This window comes from Montipora foliosa, chromosome 6 (genome assembly GCF_036669935.1).
Source record: "Montipora foliosa isolate CH-2021 chromosome 6, ASM3666993v2, whole genome shotgun sequence".
Classification (NCBI taxonomy): Eukaryota; Metazoa; Cnidaria; class Anthozoa; order Scleractinia; family Acroporidae; genus Montipora; species Montipora foliosa.
Window position 1 is genome coordinate 48,018,322 of NC_090874.1, and position 6,841 is coordinate 48,025,162.

Consider the following 6,841-nt stretch of genomic DNA (forward strand, 5'->3'; position numbering starts at 1 on the left):
CACTGCGGGAGTGCGGGACTGCGGGAGCCACAGATTACCAGCTCAAACTTTCATCGACTTCGGGACTGCGGGAGCATGCATTTAATGTCACGCAATTGTGGCCGGGTATTTTGAAGTTTAGCCTATAATAAGTTACATTTTGAGGTGACCTTTTCGTTGACCTCACCGTCGTAGATCGTAATAGTCCCTAATGATAAAAGATTGACGTAACAAATCATGTGCGCGCGAAATAACGAAAACAACTTTATTTCGCGCGCGAATGATTTCTTACCTCACTTAGTAAGAACGCTTGAGGGTGTAACGGTCATTCACCCTGAAGTTGGCTGTTTGCAAGTTGCCACCGAAATATAGATGTTGTTGTTTAAACATAGGTGGCACAACCTCTGTGTTGTGTTTGAATTGGCGAGTTTTATGCAATACAAATCAGAATCGAAGGCATAAACGGAATATTGTGACGATCAGCCCTGCGCCTGCACCCGAACTGTCGTGACAAGTCACCGCTCCTTTAGTGTAAATCTTCCGCTCCATTCCTAAAGACATGAAGCGAAACCTCGCGCTCCTCAAGTTCGGGGAGGAGTGGAGCAAAAGATTTGTAGTGAGGGAGCGGTGACTTGTCACCAATTGACCGTTTGGGTGCACGGCTTATCGTCACAAGGATGTTGACAGATGGCGAAATTGAAATTTTGCGGTAAATTTTCCTGCACAGAGTGGATAGTGCTCAGGACTATTCCCTTGATAGAATCTTGGAACATGTTGCTGGCCGAGTGTGAGGCGGATTGAAGGATTTTGGCCACATTTTTGGCTCGATTTCTCGGTTCGCTTGGCCCTTTGACTGGTGATCTCTCTCATTTAGAGATAGGTCTGCGGTTGAGGATATCTTGCAAAATAGGGGACATAATGGCACCAGATTACCAAAGAACGATCACAAAGAGACAACAGACAAGTAAGTGTAACATTTAGTGCTTATTTCTTTTGTTAAGCCTTCTGATTTGTATCAAATAACACTTGCCACTGATACAAGCTCTCTAAATTCACAACACACCACAGAGCTTGAGCCATCTATGGTTTAAAAATTGTATTTTCTCCTGTGTTCACGTGTGAGGTAAAAAAGCCTGGTTTCCATATGATCTGCATCGGTCTGCGACGTTACAGTGAGGAGCGTTGCGTGACTTTGGCCCGAGGAGACTACTAGTTCCGGTTTGATCTTATTTATATAAAAAGCTTCTTTGAGTTTTAAATCAATTGAGTTGCTGGCAGAATCCAGAATACTATATAAAACTCAAAGAAGCTTTTTATGTAAATAAGATCAAACCGGAACTTAACAAACAATTGCAGCATTACAACACTTTTCTCACGTTTTAGTTCAGACCTTGACGTTTGGTGTCACCCTGTAAATAGTACCCGCTTTTGTATTACGTCATGTTGTAATAATTTTTTCATCTACCTGTAGACTTTATAACTGTTCACACTTAGGAACTCATTAAACTGATGATGGCATAAGCATGCCGAAACATGTCTTTTAAAAAAGTTGTCTGTTTCCTACAGTATTTATCATACTTGCTACTATTGCGACCTTATGGAAATAATAATAATAATAATAACAATGATAATAATGATAATAATGATAATAATAATAATAATAATAATAATAATAATAATAATAATAATAATAATAATAATAATAATAATAATAGCTGTGCCAGCAGATTAGAACATCACCAGAACTGAAGAGGAGAAGGTTGAAAAGTACCAGGAACTAGCATTTGAAATCAGTAGGATTCGTGGAGCCTCGAAGGTCACAATAATACCTATCGTGATTGGTGCTCTTGGAAGCATATCAAAAGGTGCAAAGACCTGGTTTGGCAAGCTAGATGTACCTGACTTCCTTGGAAGTGTACAATTATCGGCCATCCTTGGAACTGCTCACCTGTTGCGGAAAGTGTTGTGTCTCTAAGCTACGGGCAGTTGCTGAGACACAATAAACATTACCCAGTAGAACACCCAACAACTGGAGAGAATTGAATAATAATAATAATAATAATAATAATAATAATAATAATAATAATAATAATAGTAATAATAATTTATTGACCATAAACTCCACAATACAAAAATAAGTGATCGCATTTAGTGTAGCTTACCGTAATTAAAAATATATTTACATGCTGTCTTCATGGACTTTTGGTCAATCTTCTTTAAAAATCTTCAGAAAAAATATACCAACTCTTATTATTATATACTGATAAAATAATAATGACAATAATACTACTGTTACTACTACTACTAATAATATCTTATATAGCCCTGTATCGACAATGCCCAAAGCGCTGAAATTCAAGAGAAAGTAAAAATGGAATTGAGATGATGTAAGGAATTAAGAAAAACTGTTAATAAAAAGGAATGTCTTCAACTTGTTTTTGAAAGTGGCTGATAATCTATCAAAGATATCATCAGATTCGTTTCCAGATCCCATATCTTGTGGCACGTGACCTGTTACGGAATAGAAGAACAGACAGAGGTTAGCTTGTCACGCAAAGTGAAACACGCATGATCAGGTGTATTTTTCCTTAGGGCGCGAAAAGGTACGCGCTCTAAAGAAAAGTACGCCTGATCGCAGGTTATCGCTTGCTCAGCAAATGTTTTTCATACCGAGTCCACAGTCAGCAGTTATCGTCAATAAATCGAAATTTGATCTGTTCTGCTTTATATCAGCCCGCCGCCGTTAAACCAACCAATTGGCTGTTTCATCATCCTAATTCCGTTTCAGAAGTGACCGCCCTTCCTGCCTTCCATCTCTCAAACTTGTGATCTCGTTTTACTGGCGAGAAGTTTGCCACTTCTAAAGCGGAGAAATGTACGGCCAATCTGCGCTTTCGCAACGAGAAAATGAGTATCAAAACCTAAGAATACAAATTGACCAGTTGAGACGAGAGGCCGTGTTGTCTCGGAAGAAGATATCAGCTTGCTCCGAAGAGTGAGTATCAAATGTATCAGGGCGAGCGAAGAAGACACAAGTTGACGCAAGCTTATTAAGTCTTAATTAAGAATGCTTTTCTTACTGATTTCACATGCACTTTTAATTAATGTCACATCTATAATGCAAAGGTTTTGGTTTTGTCTATTTACATGATGGCAATTTCGAGAGAATCAATTTATTGATACAGATGATAACCAGTGCAAGTCACGAAAGCGAAATTACGTTTTTGTCGTTTAAGTTTTTATCTGCTGTTTTTTTGTTGCTAATCGGACGATGCTGTTCATATTTTTCTTTCGTTAAATGTCCAGGGCTTAGGAAATGTTTACAATCTTTGGAAAAATCGTGGCAAATTTTAAAAGCCCATCAAACATTCTTGAGTATGTATTGAAATTGCGTTCAGACTTTAAGCTTACATGTATTCCTCAATTAATTCCATTGCCTTATTTAACGTATTAAATTTTTTGTCGATTAGTATTTCGAAACCAACTGTCATGTTTGATTCAGTCGATTGACTCTCCACTTTTTAATTTCCGAAACTATGCGTAGTCATCTGCCTAAAATTATTGAATGAGTTAATATAATATTTACGTTTACAGGGGTTAAATTTCTTATTTGGTTGATTATTTTTTGGGGGTGCGACCCTTTCTTTTGCATGTGTTTGTGGGTCTCTTTTATGTTTACAGAGAAGATCCACTAGCCTACATTTCCTGACTTATGAGACTTCACTCTTCCCACCTCCTACTTTGCAGACAGTCTTGAATTCATTTGCTGACCATAGCTCGTGACCAGCTCAAACAATATGTTATTCTTGTTTTACTGCTTACAGTTAAGTTAAACACAAGGCTACACACTGTTCACCATCATCTTCCAAATTATTGAAAACGAGCTACTTTTTACCTTCAACAAGCGAAAAGACTTTTGCATCACAGCTTGAGTTAGCTCTTTTCTTATGGGGGCTCAAAAGGGTTTTCAGCTGAGCATACGCTTGTTTGACTCTTGTTTAGACACAAAGGCAATATTTAAGCTGCTTGTATCAGCTGATTAATCAAAAGGGCTCACTGGAAACAAATGTGACCTGAGAAAGTGAAAACTGTATTGAGCAATATCTCAAAACCTATATGGCTTACCTATCTTGACATTTTGTATACAAGGAAGATTTTTCTTCACATTCATTAAGAAAATTAAAAATTATCTGGCCTCGGTTGTTCAAAAGGTGGATAGCACTATCCACTGGATAACTCAATTGGTTTTGATAGTGTTCATCTGCTGGATAGTGATTTATCTGTTGGATAGTGCTATCCACCTTTTGAGCAACCGAGGCCTGGTGGAAATTTTTGCCATCCACTAAAAGAATTAATAATGAAATTTCCAAATTAGTTTTAGAGATATTTTCCAAAAACTTAATTCTTAGAGGGTCTTTTCGCAGTTTTGTACTCGCAGACACCCTAAAAAATTGCCTGACAATGATATTAGACAAATATCTAAACTTTTCTGTAATGAAGAAATCCACAGAGTTGGAATCTTTTTCCATTGAAAACCACTGTTACCTTAGGAAAACCCTTTAGAGCCTCCTTAAATTCTGACAATAATTCAGGCCTTCTTGGTAAATGGGAGCTTTACACTTGGGATGCACTTAGGACACTGCAGCAGCCCTACATTGTATTGATTGGGGTGGTGGATTGAAAGGATATATTTTGAAGTCCCTCTTAATTTTTGACATTTTACAGCCTTGCCCGATTCTGCCAAGAGAAACGCACAGATGACCCACTGCTGGGAAAGATTCCAAATGCCAACAATCCCTACAGAGACAGGGGAATGTCTTGTTTATTGCTGTAACAAAGTATGATTCGCAGATGAGATGAGCTGTTTTTGATTTGGTGATTATAGACAGAAGTGATCAAGAGATTTTAGTTGCAAAGTGAAAGGAGCATGGCAAGGAAAGGAATGGAAAATATTAACTGCTGAACTGTTTTTTGAGCTTGCAGAGAATTGAATATGAATAATTCATATTGAATATTATCCATGGACTTTGATAATGTAGTGTGCCTTTTATAAACAAACTTTCAAACTCTGAAATGTAAACTTGACCTGTTTCTGCTTTTTCTTTTGTTGTCTTAACCCCCCTCACATCTAAAGCACTGGGTCCCCCCTATCAGCAAGTAAAATCTGTAAGTTTCACTCTCTGGGGAAGAAGGGTTAAAGGAGCTCTAGATCAAAGTGTTTTTTGATCTAAAGGCACTTTCCATTTGACAGAACTGACTAGTCAGACCTGACATTTGGATAGACTAACTCTACAACGCCTTCAAATTAACACTCTTTGAGGATGAAATACACACCTCCGGAAGAAAACGAGAGATTATCATGCAAGTGTTCCTTCAAATTGTTGCACTTTCTTCGCAAACTGACGGGTCTGGCTGCCCAGTTCTGATGAAAGGAAAGCGCCTTAAGGACGGTGCCTACTATTGTTATTGCGCATACGTTCTGCGCATCTTGAGATACTCGGATTTCCTATCGGTGATGCTTACTAATATAGGGATATTTTTGCGCGGTTTAGAACTATCCGGAGAAAATAGATCTTAGTAAGTACTCTTGGTTTCCAAAAAGAAAATTGGGGGTAACCATGCATTTTTGAGAGATAATTAAGCTTCAATTTGAGAAAGAACGTTATACATTGCTTTGTATTTTAAAGCTTTTTACAAATATTATTCATGAATTATCTTTGAAAAATTCGTGGTTACCCCCAATTTTCTTTTTGGATTTTAATAACACTTGTTAAGATCTACATTCTCTGCATAATCACACACCAGGGCAAAAATATTGTTAATTAGTAGGCACCGTCCTTAAGACTGATCACAGGTTTCTATTTGTGTTGGTTAGCTGGAATATGAGAGTAAGAAGTCAGCAATAAAAGTGGGTACATTTAGTTTTAATTATTTGAAATCTGTACTGTGTCTTCTTGTTTATCAAAATAATAACCTCTTACTAACTAAGCATGAAGACCATAATGTGGAATATTGTCCCAAGGTCGTGGCAGTGCTTGGTCGGTACAAAAACGACTGAGGGTCAAAATTCCTCAGTACGGCCCAGAGCAAGTCAGGTTAGTAAGTTGTTTATTATATGGCATTGTTTCTTTGAGCGATTGAAGTTACACTTTTCCGCTTGGTGAATTTTCATAAACTTTTGTCTTCCATCAGGGAGCTTTAAATGGTAACCTTCTATGTGTAAAGGCCCGGCCAAACAATAAATGTTGGACGATCCAATGTGTTGGTTGCATGTTGGACAGTCCAACATGTTGAAAATTAGGGGGTGGCCAAACGATACCAAACATCCATTCGACATGTTTGATCAAACATGAGATGCATTGGGTTGTGGGTAAGGATATTTCCCAGTGTACACCAGGTTGTAACATCCACGGATGTTTGCAACATGGCGGAGAGTAAAGAGAAATTTAAGCGGTGTTTATCAGTGTTATTAGTGCTTGAGGAGCTTGAAGAAACCGAGGATAGAGCAAGTAAATGAGGTAAAACAAGAGAATGGATTTGAAGATGACAAGACAGTGGTTTTTACCAAATATGAATAATTATTGTTCGAGAACTAGCTGCCGAAGAGATGCCATCTTATCACCAGGTGATAAGAATGAAATTCGAGGACTTCACTGTGATATTGCGAGAAATAGAATCGGATATTACCTGCATCAAACATGTTCCAACATTATCCAATTTGTTGAGTGGTCATCAAACACGTTGGCCAAACGATAAAATGTTGGTTCACCCAACATGCTGGATCGTCCAACATATCGTTTGGCTGGGCCTTAAAACTAAATTTCACTTGTTGTAATGGAACTGTTGGGATGAAAAAATGAAT

The 6,841-nt window shown here is 37.9% G+C and overlaps 1 long non-coding RNA gene across 1 annotated transcript; it reads left to right on the forward strand.

Moving 5' to 3' along the window:
* The first annotated feature begins 2,770 nt into the window (after window positions 1-2,770).
* Window positions 2,771-5,907, forward strand: LOC138007542 (uncharacterized). The gene is made up of 2 exons (XR_011124062.1): window positions 2,771-2,974; window positions 4,705-5,907. It is a non-coding gene; the product is annotated as an uncharacterized lncRNA (long non-coding RNA).
* Window positions 5,908-6,841: the final 934 nt, after the last annotated feature.